A 22,888-nucleotide genomic window follows, 5' to 3' on the forward strand; every position below is an offset into this window, starting at 1 on the left:
CGCTGAGAACCAACATGGCGGCCCGCCATGTATAGCGGCCGCCAAAGCCCGTGGTAGGCAACTATGATCGAACTTGTCACCACCCTAAAAAACGGAGGGGGCGCGCACACATGAAGGCTCCCTAGGGCACGCTATCCACTGCGCCACGGTCACAGACTCTGGGGGCTTTACGAACGCGCCTTTTATATATACCACTCTCCCGGTCGGCAGGGTGGTGTTGCCCTCTGGGAGTGGTAAGGTAAAGTAATTCGTCATTGCTGTGGCCTCCGCGACTGGCACCTGCAACGCGTTACTCGTCCGTCCCATTCGGCGCGTTTTCAATAGAAGTTGAATTTTGTCAGTGTCTTAACACACCGCAAGGTGGCGACCTTTCCCAAGCGTCGTAAAAGCGTCGGCCTCGCTCAGAATCACGCTAAAACAAACCAAAAATAGCTCTGCGACGCGCGCCTGCCTCACCTGGCTGTAACCCCGCGTTCCCTGTTGTCGCGCTCGCCCCGAGAAAAATCGCGGCCGGGCTACCGGGGCGACACGACGCGCTTTGCGTTTCCCTCTAGTGCGGCCGTGGTGTTCAATCACATTTTAACGTGCCGCGGGATGGCGAACAAGCTCTGCGTCCAATATGCGATGCTCTTCTGGCTATCACACCTTGTTCTCTGATTACGCTTTCACCGTTAACTACTACAGCTACCACAAGGGTTTGTTTATTTATTTAACATGGACGTTAGTCGTCGGGATGGAGATGTACCACCAATCATCAAACTGGGTGCATACAGGTTAAACGGCGCCATTAGCTGCCAGACATAAATATACATTGTGCAAACTCTCTTATATCAATGTACAGTAAGCATTCAGTTACTTCTGTAAGGGCACGCTTTACTTTCGTGTTATTCCAATTCCTAGGACGGAGGGATCAACCGTGTTTGTTTTTTACCTTCGTGAGAGATCGATAATCATAACTGTGAGCGACTTACACTTCGAAGTGGTATGTCCCGGTCATGTTTTCAGTGGCTGTGGGTGGCGAGTCAAAAATACTTGACTGCAAAGCAATTACGAAATAACGACGCTCGCAGACGAGAACAGCCACGTTTCTACATTGTCAAAGGTATATTTTAGGCCAGCTTTTGAAAATTCGAAGATGTCAGTTCGCAGAGAGGTAGTAAGCTGATTTTGCTTATAAAAACATTTCACTACTTGTATACTTACTAACACGAGTCGCGACCTTCCAAGATACAGCAACTACAGTACCTATTTTATGCAGGGTGCAGGTGCAGGCTTGTGACTCAGTTCAGCGGTTTGATATGCTGAGTTCTGCATTATAAAATACTGCCAAGTCGTTAGGTGAAGAGTGCAGCGACGCTACATTAGCTTATGCTCTTGTTCCAGATGACCACTGGTATTTCCATGCCTAAGTAAATGTTCGGTAGTATTCACTGATGTCGACTTACTCGGAAAGATGCCACACAATGACTGGCGTAGAATGTAGTTTAAATACGAGTTCAGGCTGCGTATGTGACGATATATTAATCTCTTGTTTTAGGCTTGCGAAGCGATTAAGAGAAAAATCCCAAGATCTGGCAACAATTAGTCAAACTAATCCGCAATACTCGTTCATGCATATTATAAATAAAACATTCGTCATGCATGATTCGACCAACATGCAATATGCAGCATGCAAGTCGACCAGCTTGATATGCTCATCGAAAGGAAAGGGCCCACTTTGACGTTTGGCGTGTTCAGGAAGACGACCCACACAGGGCGTTACTTGCATTTTGATAGCATGCAACCTGCTGCTCACAAAAGGGCAGTGGTTTCTACGCTTCTACGTCGCGCGCAGAAAATCTGCACAAGCCAAGAAGACTACGCAGCGGACGTACGCTTGGTGCGGCGGGAATTGTCAGCCTGTGGCTATCCAAATTCCTTCTTGAACGCTGTCGAACGACAAATGGCACGTCCACAATTGCCCTGTGCTGCCTCTGGTAAAAAGCGCGCGGGGATACCGTATATCCCTTCCATAAGCGAAGCCCTAAGCCGTGTTCTGCGTTCGTATAACGTCCAGGTGGCACATGTTCCAGACCAGAAACTGCGACAATCACTCGTGAATGTGAAGGACAGACTACCCAAAGTGAAGTTCCCCGGTGTGGTGTACGCTGTCCCATGCGCGGATTGTGACGACGTATATATTGGTGAGACTGGTGACTTTGAACGGCGTCTCAAGCAGCACAATTATGAAGTGAAGAAGGGAAATGTGAAATCCAGTGCTTTGGCTGAGCATGCGTCAGGTGGACACACAATCGACTGGGGGAGGGCACGTGTTCTCGCTAGAGAAAAAGGACTGTCACGGCGTCTTCATCTTGAGTCGCTCGTGATACAGACCACACCGCGCACTCTCAACAGGAGCGATGGTAATCTGCCACCAGTTTATGCGCGCTGCCTGCGTGACGTATTCAAGCCTACATAAGGCGAACTGCTTGACGCATGTTTCATTTCACTTGTGAACAAGGCTCCCGAGTGGGAGCCGAAACGTCTTTGCTGTGTGTTTTAACTTTCATTTTGGTCGGCGCAGTGCCTCGAGGTTTTTACCTTCACAATGTATCATCCCGACCAGACGGGCTTCCGTCAAACATTAAACTTCAGCATGCAATACGACGTTTCTGGCACGTGCCGAAAAATATACTAAAAATGGGCGTCCGCGCTTGCTTCATTGAGCTGGCTATACGTATATAGGAACTAGCCGCAGCCAATGGGCAGTGATTCGTGCCTCAGAATCGTTGGATGCACGTGATTCGGCAACACTTAGTCCCTTCATAAAGGCGTGCAGGTTCTGTCAGCGATCGCTACCCACACTCTAAGCCGCAAAGGTGCGAAATGGGAGTAAGTGCTGCATTTCGTCCCCGCAACCGGTAGTTCGTCCCCGCAAGGATTAACTGCAAGACGAGGGTGCCGTGTGCAAAGTGAGGGAGGAACTGTTAGACCACAGGGAGCAACGTTTACTCCCATGGAACTTTCCGGCGCAGTGGCGACCTCGAACGAATGGTCAGCATGCGCGTATTCAAAGAGTCCGCTAAAGAAATGAACTGTTAACAGTTTATTTAAGTGTAAAAGGTCTTGTCATCTACGGCAACTGCGGCAGAAGTAAAGTAATATCGTTCATGTGGCATAATAATAAACAAATGTGAAAAAGCTTTCACACACACACAAAAAAAATCTGCTCGCGCCCAAGCTGTATCAATGCGCGGCGTGGTGTTCTCGTCGTATGCACAGTATGCACGGCAAGCTAGGACTCGGCGGTTTTGCGGTGTGTTGTGGATGTGTTCTCGTTTCGTGGTTGCGATTGCTGTCACTTGTGGTGCACTGAATCATCTTCGCGTTGTGGTAAACGTGATCTGCTACTGGAATGAAGTGCTACCCTATCGAAATGCTACGCGCCGACTGGGACATCGCCTGAGAGGTGAGTGTAAACAAGACTGCCATCACTCGGCGTGATGCATGTGTGCAGATGTAACGATCACTGCTTGTTTAACATTCACGTTCTGCGCGAACAAAACACGCATGATTGATGAGCTCACGCGATACAGCGTCGCATGATGGTTGGGCCATCGAAACATGGTAACCTCGATCGGTGAAGGCTCAACATTAGCTGTAGCAAGTACAGCTGTTCAAAAATAGCTTTGTTTTCAGTGCTGCCCAAATAAGCGTTGTTTATCAGAAATAATCGCGACTTTTTAAAAGAAAATTCACGTAAACTCCGCACAATATCTTCTATAGCAATGTAAACAAGTCATTTGGGAAGATAGGCTGTTAAAATAGTAGGTCTAGCTAAAGGCTTAGCACCGCTAACACGGGCAGTCGGCGACGGCATCGGGGATTTCGCTCGTTTGTAGCGATGCTAGGAATCATTTATTTTTCTATCTCTCAAATGAAGAGCAAGCTTCATTGATAAATAAGTTGGCCCCCGAGCGTGTCGCTGTGAAAGCGTGAAACGTTAAACTCGAGGACGGGTTTTTCGAATTTCATAACACATTCTGAACTGTCCCATTGCACTATATGACAGGTTTTGTGAAAGAGCAGTTTTCGTCTAATTTTTACGCATGCAGCATTTCTAACAGACGCCTTGTGACGTAAGTGCAAGTGCAGGAACAGTTCTGCCGGAAATATTGATGCTTCTGCAATTACTTTTTCAGGAAATCGATGAATGAGAGCGTTGCGCCTCCTGAGAAACGTCTTCAACATCTTGCTGCTATGAACACGCTCTCAGCAGCTGTCGATGGTGCTGTTGCACTTCCTGACGTCGGCTGGACAGCATCCATTCGGATAAAACATTGCACTTTTCATTGTCTCTTCTATAATGCAGAGAAGCCATCCTATCTTCTGCATTCAACAAAGTTGTTCAATTTATGTGTACACACGATGCTGCAGAATTGACACGAGTCGGTGAATAAACTTGGCTGTTTCTTTAGACGTTTTCGTTTTTTTGTCATTAAACAGACATTTTCACTGAACGATATAACCAACCGTGTTCTGTACAGTGAGAAGCGAGCAAACTTGGCACGTCGACGGGAGCATACATGAGACCGTTTATATATACATACATTCATCAAGCGCCCAAATTCGCTCGAAACACGCGCGCAGAAAAACCAATCCAACGCATTTTACAATTTCATGAACGTGATCACCGAATGGTTGCTTGCGAAACACTGAAGGCTGAAGTCTAACATAAGAAATCTTGCTACTTTGACTAACATGGCAGAACGCGCAGCTTCCAGACGGTGCCTGTACATATATAGCCCCGGTAATATTCACTCTGCTGCGTACTGGCATGTGGTATAGTGGTTAGCGTACGCGACTGCTGATTCAATGGTCACGAGTTCGAATCCTGTGTGTTTGTTGTGAATTTTCTGTAGTTTACTTCTGAATTTATTTCTGCATATTAATTGTGTATGTCGTCAAATGCGTGTATCAACCTCCAAATTCTCGGTAATTCAACCAGAAACTGTAATAAATTTTTTTTTATCCAGAAGGAGCAACTGTTAGTCCCATCAGGGGTAATAGTTCGTCCCTACGCAGCTACTATGCAATAAATCAGTTACTCCCTAAAGGGCTAACTTTTACACCCCGACATTTCGTCCCCCAAAACAACTAAGGCCTAACAGTTCGTCCCCTGGCAGTTACTCCCTAAAGGACGACTCGTTCATCCTTTAGGGAGTAATGGTTGTGGCAGTGCAGTTACCCCCCAAAAGGACGAACCACAGACCCTTTTTCGTCCTTTGCGGCTTAGAGTGCACTGTGACTTGCTTATCATCGTTAGAGATGGACAATCCCTATTGTGGGCAACTGAAACTTTGACATGAGATACCGCACTTTCATTTTATCGACGTCTGTGGGTGGCCAAATAGCTTGGTGCCTAGTAGCTCAGTGAAGAGCCCTGTGACGCTGCAATCAGCCTATGCAGGGGCGTAGCCAGAAATATTTTTCGGGGGAGGGGGGGGGGTTCAACCATACTTTATGTATCTTCCTGCGTGCGTTTGTATATGTGCCTGTATTATACGCATGCAAAATTGAAAATTCTCGAGGGGACGGGGGGTTGAACCCCCCAATCCTCTCCCCTTGGCTACGCCCCTGAGCCTATGCATTTGTTCCAGACAACCTCAAGTACTTCCGTATCCTCGTTCATTTTTTTAGACTGCGCGTAAGTCCCTAGAGGAAACGCTTCAAGATACGACAATGTACTGGTATACAGTATATTCTACAATACTGTGCTGGTTGATATATGACTTAACATGCTTCGTGTATAAGTGCTGTCAACATGGAAAGTGATGTGTCGGCGACTTGCCATAGATATATTGCAAATTTTGGTATGCAATGACGAGACCTGAGGTGCCACCACGCTTTCTTCTGCACTAATTGAACTTCATTTTCTCGACGTTCAACCGACATGGGATATTGTATGCCAATAGAGAGCGCGTCTTATTATCTGGGATAATTAAATGCCAAGACTTTTTGTAATGGCCACTGCTACCACAATGAATATCAACTACGCCGCGCACTTACCGGACTTCTGGACAGTGACAACACCGCACCATTCATCAGGATTCAAATACTTGAGCGTGTATGTGGTTGCTAAAACATACAAAAGCAGAGCAAAATATCATGAGTGATATCAGCAAGAATATACAGAATGGGTATGTGCGTTAGCTTTGCAATCAAAATGTATAACGCGCTATAGGAAGTCTTTGAAAAGCTTTTGGCCATTCTTGTTGTGTTTAGCTTCTCGAAAGAGCCTGCAAGTGAAGCTTTTTTTAGGCTCTATTATCTATAAAACGCCATCGCGATGCGCAATGTGGTAATGAAAGGCCCTGATTATAACCAGGGTGACCACTACCGAGGGTATCACTAAATTTAAATTGGCCGTATTTTTTAAACAGGTCACAATTTCACTATGAAGCCTGCTTTTACGCGGAACTCCGAATTATTGAGAATGCGTTGAATTCTTTACATCTGCTGACGTAGTGGTCAGTGTGTTTACGTGATCTGATTACGCGAGCGCAAGTAAGCACAAACAAACGTAGCTCTACAGTATGAACTTGTCTTTCTGTGTGTTGCCTAGTCGATGCTGCTCTACAATATGGACCCACACAGTACGTAATACACGACTGTGAGGTGCACGCAGAACATTCATATTGCCTCTGTGTGATTTGTCAGAAGAGAAAGACGACGACGACTGTGGTGCTCGTGCGTAATGGCTCATTCACACTGGGGAATCCGCCGGCCACAGCGACGGCAATTTGCGCACCGCCGATATTCCACATTGTTCACACCACTTAGCAACCACACCGCCGAAACTAGGGCGCCTAGTGGTCATCGTCCCTTCGCGCGAAGGAACGCTGGCATCGACGCGCTCTGCGTTGTGTACGCGTCCTTAGATCGTGTACGCGTCCTTAGATACGAAGACCTTAGATCGAGGTAAGGTCTTCGCGTGGCCGCTGACGTCCTCCGACATTTCGCTTCGGCAAGACGCCACGTTCCTACTCAGTCTTCACAAGTCATCGCTGACCTCTTCAAGCATACTCGTCACGCTCGTCTCCTCGCATTGCCCTGCGCCTTCGACTCCCCGACGGGTGAGCCTGTGTCGACTGACTTGTCGCTAAGAGGCTTCACTCATTAGGAACTTTTGTTGATACATTATTTCTGTTCCTTTGTGTGTGCTTTGCTTGCTCTCATGTTTTTGTGTCTATTCCACGTTTTCATAAAGTGTCGTTCGTTCTAATCCTGCAAGCAGCCTCGTCGATTGGTGAGACCTTCCGCGCTCCCAACCATTCATACCATAAGAACCATGCGTTTTCATTACAACGGCATATCTTCTATTTCGAGGTGAGCAGAATTTAAGACTCGCATCACTAAAAGTGAAAGTGTTTGTTGTTGTTGTTATTATTTGCGTTGACATCGTAGTCGTTGTTGTTGTGGTGGTATTTATCGTTTTACTAACCTTAGATGTGCAATAGTAATAGCTGTAGTATTCATGGTTAAATTGGTAGCACGTACAGTTCACGGGGACACAAAGAAGAGGGAGAAACGAGCGCTAACTCACAACTGTTTATTTTCTGAAAACGACTGAACATATAAATCCGCACAGAGCATGAGAAAAGCGATTCATATAGCATGGATATAGATTTCAAAAAATTTAACAAAATTCAAAAAGGGCAATTTTCTATCGGTGAGTGCATCCGATGGTCGACTGATACATTTTTTCAGCACACCTTTTTATATCAAACGCTTTCGTAACTTCGAGAGTTAGTTTACCTTTGCCTATAGTAGCTGTAGTAGTTGCGGTGTTAGAGCACCTATTGTTGAACAGGGCATCGGCTCCAAGCTCTTTGTCCACACGAGGTTATTGACCGCTCTGCTGCTAATCAATTTAAGTAGATATCTGCCTCCGTTTGGTGCTCCACAGCCATTCATTTTTGTAAGAAGCTGTATATTACACAATCTACCACTGAAGTAAATCCTACAAGAACCGCGAAATATCTGACCACGCCTTAACCAGCGTGGAGTACGGCTGACGTGTAAAAAAATCAGCGCGCTCTCAACAAATCAACCCCTGCATGAAGAGAAACCAAAGGCAATGTCACGCGAGCTCCTTTAGAGGCCTGCCACAGCGTTTATTTATGAACACTTTTACCTGAAAACGAATGTAGCCTCTCTAAAGATAGTAATACCTTGATGTCCATGTCTGGAACGGCTGATATTGCAAAAATATCTAGTTTATTAAACTGCTTGTTTCAACTGTCAATATATTAGTATCATAATGGTACTCTATTCTCACCTGGCCGGCGTACCTTCACTACAGGCCCCTCTGTACTGTTGGAGAGCTCAGCAGAAGCGAGAATACCCCTCTTCCTGCAAATGAAGTAGCAGTAGCATTTTAGCACTATCAGTGTTAATACCATTAAGTTATTGCGCCTTAATCAGTCTTGCACAAATAAGCAATGAAGTTGCGCCTTGTGCAAAATGCTTACTACGCGTGTCCGATGACACACGAACATGAAATAGAAGAGAAAAACAGGTCATACAATTAACGCATGAGTCTAATTTGAATGTACAAGTGCAAATTAGCTACGGTGCGAGCATTACACACTTAAGCCTCAGTGGCGTAGATTGGCACTAAACCCTCAAAGGTATGAAGTCTGCTGGAGGAGGCCCTTGACATGAGAGAACGAAAGAAGAGGAATTGTTCGCTGCACGAGACTCTCGATATGGGAGAACAAAAGCAGAGGAATTGTTCCAGGTGCTCGTTTCTTTCCTTAGCTAAACCTAATGAAATCAAGAGACAATCAAGCCAAGGAAAGCATCGGACAGTTTCTGGATTTGATTAAATCCGAAGCCTTTCTTATCAAACTAATGGCACTTTGACTCTGTTTTTATTTTTATCTATCTATCTATCTATCTATCTATCTATCTATCTATCTATCTAGCTATGCAATGTCAGTGCACGTTAAAGAACACCAGATGGTCGAAATTTCCGGAACCCTCCACTACGGCGTGCCTCATAATCATATCGTAGTTATGGCACGTAAACACTGGTTTTTTATTATTATTATTATTATTATTATTATTATTATTATTATTATTATTATTATTATTATTATTGTTGTTGTTGTTGTTGTTGTTGTTATCCGTCTATCTAACCACCAGTCACGTGGAGGAAAGGAGATTACTTTTAAGGGCGCGTTTTAAGGACGCCGCCATGGCAGCGCCAGACGCAGCCATGGCGGCGAGTGTGGAACACTCTTTTTTTCTGCCTTTTTGGCGTCACGTAGCACGTGACCTATTTACGAGCAGGCAGCTGACCAATAATCCCTCGTATACAACCTGAAGGCATCATGTCTGCCAGAACGAGACCCTCGCTATGAATGGAGGAAAGGAGATTACTTTTAAGGGCTCGTTTTTTCTTTATTAGACACAATATTAATGAGAACTAACAGGCAGCAATGCCAAGGAAATTATAGGGGGTGTTATTTGTAGTAATTAGAATAGAAATGTGAAGAAAGTAAAGTGGACGAAAAGATAACTTGCCGCCGGCAGGGACCGAACCTGCGACCTTCGAATAACGTGTCCGATGCTCTACCACTGAGCTACGGCGGCGGTCATTTCCCCGTCCACTTTTATAGGGTATATATGTGGATTGAAACTTAGGAGTGTCAGTCAGCGCCAGTCGCAGCCATGGCGGCGAGTGTGGAACACTCTTTTTTCTGCCTTTTTGGCGTCACGTAGCACGTGATCTATTTACGAGCAGGCAGCTGACCAATAATCCCTCGTATACAACCTGAAGGCATCATGTCTGCCAGAACGAGACCCTCGCTATGAATGGAGGAAAGGAGATTACTTTTAAGGGCTCGTTTTTTCTTTGTTCGACACAATATTATTGAGAACTAACAGGCAGCAATGCCAAGGAAATTATAGGGGGTGTTATTTGTAGTAATTAGAATAGAAATGTGAAGAAAGTAAAGTGGACGAAAAGATAACTTGCCGCCGGCAGGGACCGAACCTGCGACCTTCGAATAACGCGTCTGATGATCTACCACTGAGCTACGGCGGCGGTCATCTCCCCCTCCACTTTTATAGGGTATACATGTGGATTGAAACTTAGGAGTGTCAGTCAGCGCAGTCGCAGCCATGGCGGCGAGTGTGGAACACTCTTTTTTTCTGCCTTTTTGGCGTCACGTAGCACGTGATCTATTTACGAGCAGGCAGCTGACCAATAATCCCTCGTATACAACCTGACGGCATCATGTCTGCCGGAACGAGACCCTCGCTATGAATGGAGGAAAGGAGATTACTTTTAAGGGCTCGTTTTTTCTTTGTTAGACACAATATTAATGAGAACTAACAGAGAGCAATGCCAAGGAAAGTATACGGGGTGTTATTTGTAGTAATTAGAATATAAATGTGAAGAAAGTAAAGTGGACGAAAAGATAACTTGCCGCCGGCAGGGACCGAACCTGCGACCTTCGAATAACGCGTCCGATGCTCTACCGCTGAGCTACGGCGGCGGTCATCTCCCCATCCACTTTTATAGGGTATATATGTGGATTGAAACTTAGGAGTGTCAGTCAGCGCCAGTCGCAGCCATGGCGGCGAGTGTGGAACACTCTTTTTTTCTGCCTTTTTGGCGTCACGTAGCACGTGATCTATTTACGAGCAGGCAGCTGACCAATAATCCCTCGTATACAACCTGAAGGCATCATGTCTGCCAGAACGAGACCCTCGCTATGAATGGAGGAAAGGAGATTACTTTTAAGGGCTCGTTTTTTCTTTGTTAGACACAATATTAATGAGAACTAACAGGCGGCAATGCCAAGGAAATTATAGGGGGTGTTATTTGTAGTAATTAGAATAGAAATGTGAAGAAAGTAAAGTGGACGAAAAGATAACTTGCCGCCGGCAGGGACCGAACCTGCGACCTTCAAATTACGCGTCCGATGCTCTACCACTGAGCTACGGCGGCGGTCATGTCCCCGTCCACTTTTATAGGGTATATATGTGGATTGAAACTTAGGAGTGTCAGTCAGCGCCAGTCGCAGCCATGGCGGCGAGTGTGGAACACTCTTTTTTCTTCCTTTTTGGCGTCACGTAGCACGTCATCTATTTACGAGCATGCAGCTGACCAATAATCCCTCGTATACAACCTGAAGGCATCATGTCTGCCAGAACGAGACCCTCGCTATGAATGGAGGAAAGGAGATTACTTTTAAGGGCTCGTTTTTTCTTTGTTAGACACAATATTAATGAGAACGAACAGGCAGCAATGCCAAGGAAAGTATAGGGGGTGTTATTTGTAGTAATTAGAATAGAAATGTGAAGAAAGTAAAGTGGACGAAAAGATAACTTGCCGCCGGCAGGGACCGAACCTGCGACCTTCAAATAACGCGTCCGATGCTCTACCACTGAGCTACGGCGGCGGTCATGTCCCCGTCCACTTTTATAGGGTATATATGTGGATTGAAACTTAGGAGTGTCAGTCAGCGCCAGTCGCAGCCATGGCGGCGAGTGTGGAACACTCTTTTTTCTGCCTTTTTGGCGTCACGTAGCACGTGATCTATTTACGAGCAGGCAGCTGACCAATAATCCCTCGTATACAACCTGAAGGCATCATGTCTGCCAGAACGAGACCCTCGCTATGAATGGAGGAAAGGAGATTACTTTTAAGGGCTCGTTTTTTCTTTGTTAGACACAATATTAATGAGAACGAACAGGCAGCAATGCCAAGGAAAGTATAGGGGGTGTTATTTGTAGTAATTAGAATAGAAATGTGAAGAAAGTAAAGTGGACGAAAAGATAACTTGCCGCCGGCAGGGACCGAACCTGCGACCTTCAAATAACGCGTCCGATGATCTACCACTGAGCTACGGCGGCGGTCATGTCCCCGTCCACTTTTATAGGGTATATATGTGGATTGAAACTTAGGAGTGTCAGTCAGCGCCAGTCGCAGCCATGGCGGCGAGTGTGGAACACTCTTTTTTCTGCCTTTTTGGCGTCACGTAGCACGTGATCTATTTACGAGCAGGCAGCTGACCAATAATCCCTCGTATACAACCTGAAGGCATCATGTCTACCAGAACGAGACCCTCGCTATGAATGGAGGAAAGGAGATTACTTTTAAGGGCTCGTTTTTTCTTTGTTAGACACAATATTAATGAGAACTAACAGACAGCAATGCCAAGGAAAGTATAGGGGGTGTTATTTGTAGTAATTAGAATATAAATGTGAAGAAAGTAAAGTGGACGAAAAGATAACTTGCCGCCGGCAGGGACCGAACCTGCGACCTTCGAATAACGCGTCCGATGCTCTACCACTGAGCTACGGCGGCGGTCATGTCCCCGTCCACTTTTATAGGGTATATATGTGGATTGAAACTTAGGAGTGTCAGTCAGCGCCAGTCGCAGCCATGGCGGCGAGTGTGGAACACTCTTTTTTCTGCCTTTTTGGCGTCACGTAGCACGTGATCTATTTACGAGCAGGCAGCTGGCCAATAATCCCTCGTATACAACCTGAAGGCATCATGTCTGCCAGAACGAGACCCTCGCTATGAATGGAGGAAAGGAGATTACTTTTAAGGGCTCGTTTTTTCTTTGTTAGACACAATATTAATGAGAACGAACAGGCAGCAATGCCAAGGAAAGTACAGGGGGTGTTATTTGTAGTAATTAGAATAGAAATGTGAAGAATGTAAAGTGGACGAAAAGATAACTTGCCGCCGGCAGGGACCGAACCTGCGACCTTCAAATAACGCGTCCGATGCTCTACCACTGAGCTACGGCGGCGGTCATGTCCCCGTCCACTTTTATTCGCGGCGAGATCGACCTACAGGTGGCAGCACCCTCACCCCGCTAGTGTGGATACTGGTTTCGTGCGGTGTGTGTAGAAGGGCACGGGGCTTCTGTTTTCACATCGTGATTTTGTGTTCCGTACCCGCAGAAAACTCTTCGTTATCGATGGTGAGGTTTTGTTCGGTGCCACAATGCCGCACATACTGTACAGAGCCAGGGATGAGCTTCCATTTTTATCCCACCGACGCAGAACGTCGCCGACTGTGGCTCGTTAGGCTTCGTAACGGCAGGACGCCTTCCAAGTACGCGATGGTGTGCAGCAAGCACTTCGACTACGTGCATTCGCATTCGCAGACGAGAAAGAATGGTGAGTAGCCAGCGATAACTTCGCTAAAGTGTGCATTTATATGCTTGTTGCCGCGGTGCACTACGAGCGTGAAGACGGTCGCAGTAAGCGAACGCTCGGGGAAGCTTCCCTGTGCTTTGATTTTCCTACACTTCAGCAGGAAATTTAAGCGAGAATCAATCGAGAAAGAAGAAAATTAATTCATGGAATTTATTCTTTGTCATTCATGTACCGTCTGCGCTGTGAATGCAAAGTTTGTTCGCGCTCGGCTATGAGTCTGTTTAAACGAGAGTCCCCGAGCCCTTTTGTAGTTCGCGCATGTTCCATTGTGTTTACACGGCCGCGAGAACAGTTCTCAGTAATCCGCAGGGCAAGTACGTGCACCGAAACGCGGCAAGTGTGTATGCATGATCTGGTGCATAGTAAAGGGTATCGTTTTATGAGCCCTCACTCGCCAAGTAAGCGATGAAAATGTTCGAGCGAGTTTATCGCCACTGCTGATCTTGATGAATGTATTTTTCTCGCTCGCTCTCTTTTTTTTTTTTTTGAAGGGTTTTCGCGTAAGAGATTGAGGCCTGACGCACTTCCGACACTGAACTTGCCAAAGCGCAAATTTGACAGGCATAAGCTACCTCGCAAGTACACGGGTGTCTTTGTATACATTTCGCCACAAGTTATAATTGCGCAAGGCAACTCAGTTTTGCGATTTCCGTGTCATTCCATTTTCTGTTCTGTTTAGGGGACAATTTAAGTACCGAAGTGTCAGACGTGACTTGACAGAAATATTTCTCTGCAGTGGGACCAGGACTGTACACAACTAAAGCTCGTCGCGTAACCTATAAACGACAGTCCCGAAGTTATACACCCAACCACAACGCGCAAGTGCATGAGAGCCTTTTTTTTTTTAACCACCAAGCCGCTAAAAGGCTATATTCACATGAGATTTAATACTTCTCATCTTTAGGACAACGCCAAGTGCACTTTGCAATGCGCTTGAACCACAGAGCGGCACCTACACTGATATGACTCTCGTGAACGGACGGTACGACAACCACACACAGCACTCTCGACAAGTGCACTCACTGATCTTATTACAATACATATACAGCCGATCAAGGCCAAATGCTTCTTTACATCGTGCAGAGCTGGGCAGAGATACTCAGAAATGTATTCCGGAATACAGATATCGAACTACATGAACTGGAAGCTTAAAATACAGTTACTGAGATACATTTGCCTTTAACGTAACGGGATATTTCGGAGATACTTTTGCAATAAGACGAAAAAAGTATTCCGGAATACAGTTACAGCGATACAGATACTGGAATACTTATTTTATTTGAAGGATGCTCATACTACGCAAAGACACTTATTAGTGCAGCATAATGTTGTAATTAAAGTTACAGCGCATCGAAACGTTCAGTTCATTTATTTATTTATTACAGTACCCTCAGCGCCATTAAGACATTGCAGCGGAGGGGGCGGACAAAGTACATAATTAGCAATAATGACATAATTACAAGTATCAATTGCAATAAAAATACACTATTTTATAGCAACAGTAACAAGGATTGGACACCGAAATCGACATACTTGGCGAACAAACTAAGCTATGCTAGAAATAGCACACTTTAAGCAAATCACTCGAATCACTAATGAACACCAGTGAATTGAGAAAAAGCACACATTTATTTTGAAGATTTGCTTTGCTGAGAAGGTCGCTGTGTAGGCTTATCAAATACTGTCTTCTGACAGCGTCGGTTCAGCCTCAGCACAAGACTCACGAAAGAAAAAAGGTCTGTCTACCGCTGAAGGCGAGCACAAATTCGTGTTACAGTGAATAAAGATCGCCTTCATAGCCGGATTGCCCTGCTGCGTGGCGATATCTCATATCGCGTCATCTAGGTACCGAAACACTTCCGCCCTCACTTGGGTTGATCTGACTGTTCAGAAGCCGAAATCTGTCCCCATCTTCGGAATCCTAAGCCGTCTGACCCTGTCGGCTTCAATGAAGCTGTCACCACCACCGACGCTACCAGCACCCATTTCAGAAAGCCGCAACAGGCGAAGTCGGCTCCGGCGGTGGGGTAGCGTGCTACCACAAAAGACCATTTCACGCATGTAATCAATTAGGAACGCACCCTGACATTGGAGAGGTGGCTGAAAGCGCGTCAAAGATAGCCATCTTCTAGTCACTTCCGCCGCGACTACGGGAACTGCTTTTGGAAGTGCCGCCGCTTTGAGAACTGAATGCACGCAAAGCATTGCAAAGCCTGTTCCAAGGCGGTATCCGCGCGAGGGGTCGCGAAGTAATAGCTTGCCACCCGAAAAAAATTAGGCGTGCTGCACTGACCTTGAGAGACAGTGACTTTCGTCGGCAGAGGCCAACAACACTGCCCGCGCGATTCTGCCGTCTGCGGCGTCGCGCGCTTTACCACATGGACAATTCTGCGCTTGAGCGGAAACCGTCGCCGTCCTATCTGTCGGCGACCGGCGGCGCGCCTTTGCTTGTCTTGGCAAAAAAAAAGAAAAAAAAAACACCATTCCCCCATTGGAAACACGCCTCAACTTCTTTCCGACACACAAAAAAAAACAACGTAACGAGATACCCGTGTCCAGCATAGTATCGCGATATAGGCGATACATCGTAAATGTATTTCACTACTGAGATACAAATACATTTTTCAAATGTATCTCGATACAGAAATACAGATACTCAAAAGTATCTCTGAAATACTATCGCGATACTGCCCAGGCCTGACATCGTGTTAGGCATACGTACGAGCGGTTAAAGTTGCACCAACGCAACGGAAGAAACCGCCTTTTGAGGCCCTGCATGACGTACGCGCACATGCAAACACAGCGCGGCTAGCAGACGACGCATGGAGCAATCCACACTAGGCGCGCTTCAGCCAGTAGCCGCCAGGCGGCGACTCCGCTGGATCTCGCGGCCAATAGGGTATATATGTGGATTGAAACTTAGGAGTGTCAGTCAGCGCCAGTCGCAGCCATGGCGGCGAGTGTGGAACACTCTTTTTTCTGCCTTTTTGGCGTCACGTAGCACGTGATCTATTTACGAGCAGGCAGCTGACCAATAATCCCTCGTATACAACCTGAAGGCATCATGTCTGCCAGAACGAGACCCTCGCTATGAATGGAGGAAAGGAGATTACTTTTAAGGGCTCGTTTTTTCTTTGTTAGACACAATATTAATGAGAACTAACAGGCAGCAATGCCAAGGAAATTATAGGGGGTGTTATTTGTAGTAATTAGAATAGAAATGTGAAGAAAGTAAAGTGGACGAAAAGATAACTTGCCGCCGGCAGGAACCGAACCTGCGACCTTCGAATAACGCGTCCGATGCTCTACCACTGAGCTACGGCGGCGGTCATCTCCCCGTCCACTTTTATAGGGTATATATGTGGATTGAAACTTAGGAGTGTCAGTCAGCGCCAGTCGCAGCCATGGCGGCGAGTGTGCTTCGCTCTTAAAAAGCCCGAAACCTTGACTGCATAGTGTTACTCTGTGACATTTTTGTACATAGACTTGTGCAAAAAGACATGCTATAGTGTTTTAACAGCGAACTCGTTTAAGACAGTCGTAATATGTGCAGCCTATCTTGTGTGGCCTATCAGGTATCTGCAACAGAAATTGGTTTCATTCCAGTACTCACCACTGGTCCACTAAAAATGAATCAGAGAACAGTTGACCGAAAGAACGGGTGTGTGCCACAGAAATGTGTGCATCCTATAAGAAAACTGTCATCATCATAAACTGGTATGTGCCACAGAAACTGGTTAAATCTCACTCACCACTGGTCCACTAAAATGAATGAAGGCGACAGTTAGCCAAACACTAGGGAGCAGGAAAGGGAACGGCGGTTACGAGAAGGCGTCGAAGCGATGGAAGGCCTACGCCAACGACGACGTGCCCGTAGATCTATGAGACGTGCTTGGTTTCAGCGCGAGTTTGTCTCTAGTCGGACATCTATGTCGTGTCTGTGACTGTATGAGAGATGCGAACGCCTGGTTTCAGCGCGAGTTTCTGTTTCTGGAGTCTGGACATCGGTGTCGTGTCTGTGACTTTGGGTGGTTTAACTTGAACCTCTCTGCGCTGAGATTCAGCGTAGAAACAACCTTGCATCACCTGGCTAACGCCTAGCAACGGCCTAGAAACAACTAAAAAACAACCCTCATCACTTATCTAAGGCCTAGAAACAACCTAGAAGCAATCATATTAGTCTCCACAATCGTCGAGTTCCGCTGTTTTAAGGCTTGCACGGCTTAGTGCAAGCTTCGCCAATTTTTAACAAGTGAAGATGCAGTAATTTTTACCCAGCTTATTTTCGCCGTACGTGCCACATAAGCAGACGCTGAGTAGTGTGGTAAGCAGTACTAAACCCGGCGTTTCAGTTGCTGCAAGTTTACATTCATGTACAATTGAGTAGTATACTTATGATTCCTTCAATGGTTGTTACGCATTGCATCTATAATTGAGTAGGTTTATTTATATTGCTACCACCTTGTTACACACTTTTCGTCTTTCATTTCAAGTCTAGCTGAAACCACTTACTGCATACTGCCTTCTCTATAGTACTCAGAGAACGTGTAAGTATTGTTATGAAGTTTCTTTTTTACTATGTAAAAGCACGTGATATCACTTTGATATGTGCGATTTTTCAGCCAAATTTTTTCTTTGGTGTCCAAAGCCTGAAAAAAAAAGAACGACAGCAGTTTGTTTGTAAGCATAGCCGCTGTTTAAAGAAAAGAAAACATATACCTATGTAAATGTAGCGTTGTCACCTAACGGAATGTCTTATCCATGAACAAAGCGGGTCAACACACATTAGTGGTCAAAAAACCATTAATTTTACCAGAGCCAAAAAAAAGGTTTAGAATATTTCATAGAGGGGTACAATTATTTTGGTATGGGAGTATAGATATCGCCGTCAAAGAAAGTCCTCATCCGCTACACAGCGTTGCTGAATGAAAATGGGAGTGAAAAAAAAGACAGAGGTGTCCAAAGTTATCACGCAGAGGGAGGCGAGTGAACTGTAACCGCTGTAACACATTTCTCACTATCAAATCGTTAACGAAATCGAGCAAATCTAGATGAGAGCCTTTAGCATCACGCCTAAGACAAGCAAGAGCCTTTCCATAGCATCATGCAAAAGCTTCCACGAGGTCAATAAACAGTCCTACCACAGTTTCTTGTGTCACTGTAGCTGCAAAAGTGTCGATATCACTCTATTGCACGTCGCAATGACAGCCCCTACGGCCAAGCCTCTCGCATGCGAAATTCGAATTGGCATTTGAAATGCTGCATTCGCTGCGAAATACAGCCCTTATTTTGTTAAGCGCTACCAAAGTATGGTCATGTCTATTAGACGTGGCGTGGGTCTAGAACGCATTTTTTTAAGCTACTGTGATACTTTGACAGTTTCGTCTTCTCTGGACTGAGATGATTGATGCAGTGCTTGCAGATGCGCATGGAGTTACAGAATCCTCATGTTTATACATTAAGTACTCACCTTCTCACAGTCTCGTGAACTTTGCGATATTTTCTATACGAAGGGGAGACCAACTAGTTTGGGGCAATGTTTGTAAGAACTAACGGATTTTATTCGCCTCCTGAACTGCGTTCGTAAATGACTGCGGCGGATATGAGATGGTGTAAAATTTTGCGCACTTCGAAAAACTCACACTGCAGCCTGCAGTTAGTAAACTTCAATGAACAAGTATTTTTCTGTACCAATTAAGTTTGTCGTGCAATAGAGCATTCTTATGTCACTTATTTTTTTCATGGCAGAACATTCAAGAAGAGTAAATACATACACCTTTTAACCGTAATCAAAATCTGTTTTATCTGATGCATATTACATTAGAAGCGTACACCCTCGAAACTGTTTCGTCCTTTCGATAGCGTTCTTTCTCACAACAATCGCTGTATGGCTAGCTTGCGTCACCTATTGCATAACTTGACACTTAAATCTTCCTATCGAAAATGTCGCGCTGTTAACGCATACGCCGCTCGTCATTTCGAAGGACCGGTCACATGGCATTGATGGAAGCGAATACACGCGTGATAGTGTACGACTATTGTTGTACAAAGAAGGAACGGCCCTAAATTCTGCGTATATTTTAGCGTATACACACACTCTTTACATAGCTCATACTATGACGCGTACTGCTGTAATTTTAGTGCTGAAGTAGAATAATTCTTCAAAAGAACAGAGGCGTACTTTACACCACAGCAGTTTACCACGTAGATCTAGCGACAAACAGAAAAAATAAAAGCAAGTGCATTGTCCCTGCAATGGAACTCACCCCCACCCCCTATTTTATACAAAAGCTTGCTTTTGATTTCTATAAATCTGGTCATAACACTTTTACTTCTGAAATACCACGAAAACATTTACAGTCGATTTTACTTCAATGAACCTGTCACGTGCTGAACTTGACCCAATGTCCGTCGGCTTGAAAAGAAATCTTTGTGCTATATCATTCATATAATGCGTTTTTGTAACGCGCCTATATATATGTATATATCTTTTTTTCGCTTACATGTAAAGGCATTTGATATAATCTTTGAAACATAATAGATGAAATGAAACCAAATTTTTGGCTGCTTGTACTTTTCCTCGGAAGAAAATTTGGCAGATCTCACGTACCGTGGAAATCGATGTTATGCGAAGCATGCGCGGGATGGTGACTGTGGCGTAATTTTTCACATTGAGCGAAACGTTACGGAATGACGCTAGAGAAATATAGAAGTGATATACGCACACTGATATATTCAAGAGTCGCATATCTATTTTATAACCAGTTGTTTACAGTTGTGTAACGATGGAAACAGCAACATGGGTGTTACCAACACCAGACGCCGTAAGCTGATATGTAGTGCTTATATTCTTCAATACTGGATAGCGCGAAGCCGAACAGGACAAAGAAGGAACACAGATGCACACGAGCGGCGTTACTCGCAACAAAGCTTCATTCAGGAAAGCTTCCCTTGATATATACACAGCCTAGTGGCACGCGCAGGCGCACTGCACGTACGTTACAGTCACAGTTACAGTTGTTATGCTTATACTTGTCCGTTATGACTCGAACGAACGCACGTTATACAAACCCGTGTGTATGTGTAGAAGGGGTTCTTGACAGTCCTTGAACATGGTCATCATCACCGTGATCAGTGAGCATCAGCAGCTGGACCGGACTTGTTAATCGGATACGTTCGTGATCACGTGTAGTGAACAAGTGTAGTGATCGCGTGTAGTGAACAAGTGTAGTGATCGCGTGTAGTGAACAAGTGTAGTGGTCGCGTGTAGTGATCAAGTGTAGTGAAGTGCCAGGTTTAGTGCAGCTGGTGGAAATCCTGGATGTCTTTTACGATTAAATGTCTCCTGTCGTGGACGTGGCAGCGAGGTCTTTCCGTCTTCACGCAGTGTAAGGATCAAAGATCCAATGCGTCTTTCATGCAGTGTAAGGATCAAGCGTTGATGGGTCTTGATAAATCAATGTTGAAGTCACCGATAATGATGAGATTCCTGGTTCTCTCAGGAGATTTATCGTAGAAAGCATTGATGCTGACTTTCGCGCAATCCACGTGGGTCACGTTGCGGACGACGGGGACGAGTGGATGGTAGTTGAGCGTCTTCCAGTGGTGTTCTGTCTTCAGTTTCCTCACTTTCCTTGCGACCGCCGCGGTGGTGTAGCGGTTAAGGTGCTCCGCTGCCGACCCGAAGGTCGCAGGTTAGATCCCGGCCTCGGCGGTCGCATTTCGATGGAGGCAAAATGCTAGATCACCGTGTTCTGTACCATCTCGGCACACGTTAAAGAATACTCGGTGGTCAAAATTTCCGGAGCCCTTCGCTACGGCGTCACTGATATCATATTGAGGTTTTCGGACATAAAACCCCAACAATTATTAATATTATTATCGCCTTCCTTGCGTGTCAGTGTGTGTGTTCGCGGGTACTGTGTTGGTTGAGACTATTACCTGTGGCATATACCCGCGTAACACCAACACTGGTTTACGCGTATGTGCCACACGTTACTGAGAGAAAGGGTTTCATGACGTACGCGACAGGTATTTTGCGTAATTCATGTCATGACCAGTGAATCGTGTTCGTCATACACTGATCCCCTGCTATGCCAATTTCGGTATATTACAAGTCATGGATTCGACCAGGAGAGCGCCCAGACGTAGGCGGCTAGATAGATAGATAGATAGATAGATAGATAGATAGATAGATAGATAGATAGATAGATAGATAGATAGATAGATAGATAGATAGATAGATAGATAGATAGATAGATAGATAGATAGATAGATAGATAGATAGATAGATAGATAGATAGATAGATAGATAGATAGATAGATAGATAGATAGATAGATAGATAGATAGATAGATAGATAGATAGATAGATAGATAGATAGATAGATAGATAGATAGATAGATAGATAGATAGATAGAAACGGCCAAAGTGCCTGAGGTTCGCTAAGAAATGCTTCGCATTTAAAAGAACCAATACAAACAGCAAGTTACAAAAATACGCAACGCAAATGCGGTACGGGATTACGGTTGCGGTACCGCTCCGCATTTCTCGCTTGTTGTGCATTAGCCACTCGCAGTTTCAGTGACAGTGCGACAGGTGCCTCGGCTGGAACGACAGGTGCATCTTTAACAATGCGTAGGCTGAGAGGGTACCATGGGGCGTGATACCCTACAGTAATTTTTGAAAAAGCTTTTTGTGGTGTTGGGTTGCTTTTACGGGAATCAAGAGCGGCAAAAACACAACGAGCATAAAAGGAGGAGCGGTACCGTAACTCCGCACCGTATTTGCACACCGTATTTCGTTAACATGCTAAAAGACTATTTTATACAGGTGTACGGACACGCAGTCTCGGTTTGCACCGACATTGAATAAAAGTCGAGAGCGGATGGCACCTTGTGCGTTTGTGTTAGGCGTTGGGAATTCGGGAGATCGAATAATTTACACGCCTATTGCAGGTTTACGGTCAGTGAGAAAAAAGCGGATGCCGCAATGGATGTTAATTCCAGAGCCCATTTTTCATAGCTCTTCAATTACGCTGTTATGGGAGATTTCGTTAAAATCGCTTTTAAGTAGGGTGCTGCTATGACGTTCTCTGCCCCCGTGCCGATGTTTTCAAGGACATCTCCCCGTGAACGTTTCAATACGTGTTGCGTAGAAATGTGTTGACTGAAGACGTGTACGTTTGCGTGAAAAGTTCGTGCCCCATGATAACGTAATTTCCTGTCAAGGCAAGTTTTTCGAAAAGGTCCGTCACACGAGACTCGCACACTATATAGAAGGCCACGAGCTTTACACGCTCTTCGAGGTGGTCAGCTTGTCCCCTGCTGGCTCGCACTTACTCCCGATGAACCCGCCACAATGCGATCATTGCGTGAAGTGGGAACTATACGGAAATACCAATTTGTCTGAAGTGCAACAAAGAGACCCAACACTAACAAGCGATGAGGTTTATTTGAACCTGAAGGCCATTCCGGGAATTCCCAGAAATTTTAATGTGGATTTTGTTTGCTTTTATTGCCAGACCAAGAATTTCTGACTAGTCCACAAATATAAATAGCAATTTTGATGTTGTGCTGATGCAGAGTTCAGCGTCCTTTGGAACTATTTGCTCAAAAAAATTTTTAGAGCTCATGACATATAGCTTTTTGCTAACTAT

The 22,888-nt window shown here is 45.3% G+C and overlaps 1 long non-coding RNA gene and 1 other non-coding gene across 2 annotated transcripts; both read right to left on the reverse strand.

Moving 5' to 3' along the window:
- Nucleotides 1-970: 970 nt before the first annotated feature.
- LOC119404198 (uncharacterized) lies at nucleotides 971-17,857 on the reverse strand. The gene is made up of 4 exons (XR_005186211.1): nucleotides 17,743-17,857; nucleotides 8,321-8,394; nucleotides 6,049-6,117; nucleotides 971-1,036 (listed from the first exon to the last, which is right to left on the reverse strand). It is a non-coding gene; the product is annotated as an uncharacterized LOC119404198 (long non-coding RNA).
- Trnat-cgu (transfer RNA threonine (anticodon CGU)) lies at nucleotides 10,931-11,002 on the reverse strand. Its single transcript has one exon. It is a non-coding gene; the product is annotated as a tRNA-Thr (tRNA).
- Nucleotides 17,858-22,888: the final 5,031 nt, after the last annotated feature.

The sequence above is a fragment of the Rhipicephalus sanguineus genome, chromosome 9 (genome assembly GCF_013339695.2).
Source record: "Rhipicephalus sanguineus isolate Rsan-2018 chromosome 9, BIME_Rsan_1.4, whole genome shotgun sequence".
Taxonomy (NCBI): Eukaryota; Metazoa; Arthropoda; class Arachnida; order Ixodida; family Ixodidae; genus Rhipicephalus; species Rhipicephalus sanguineus.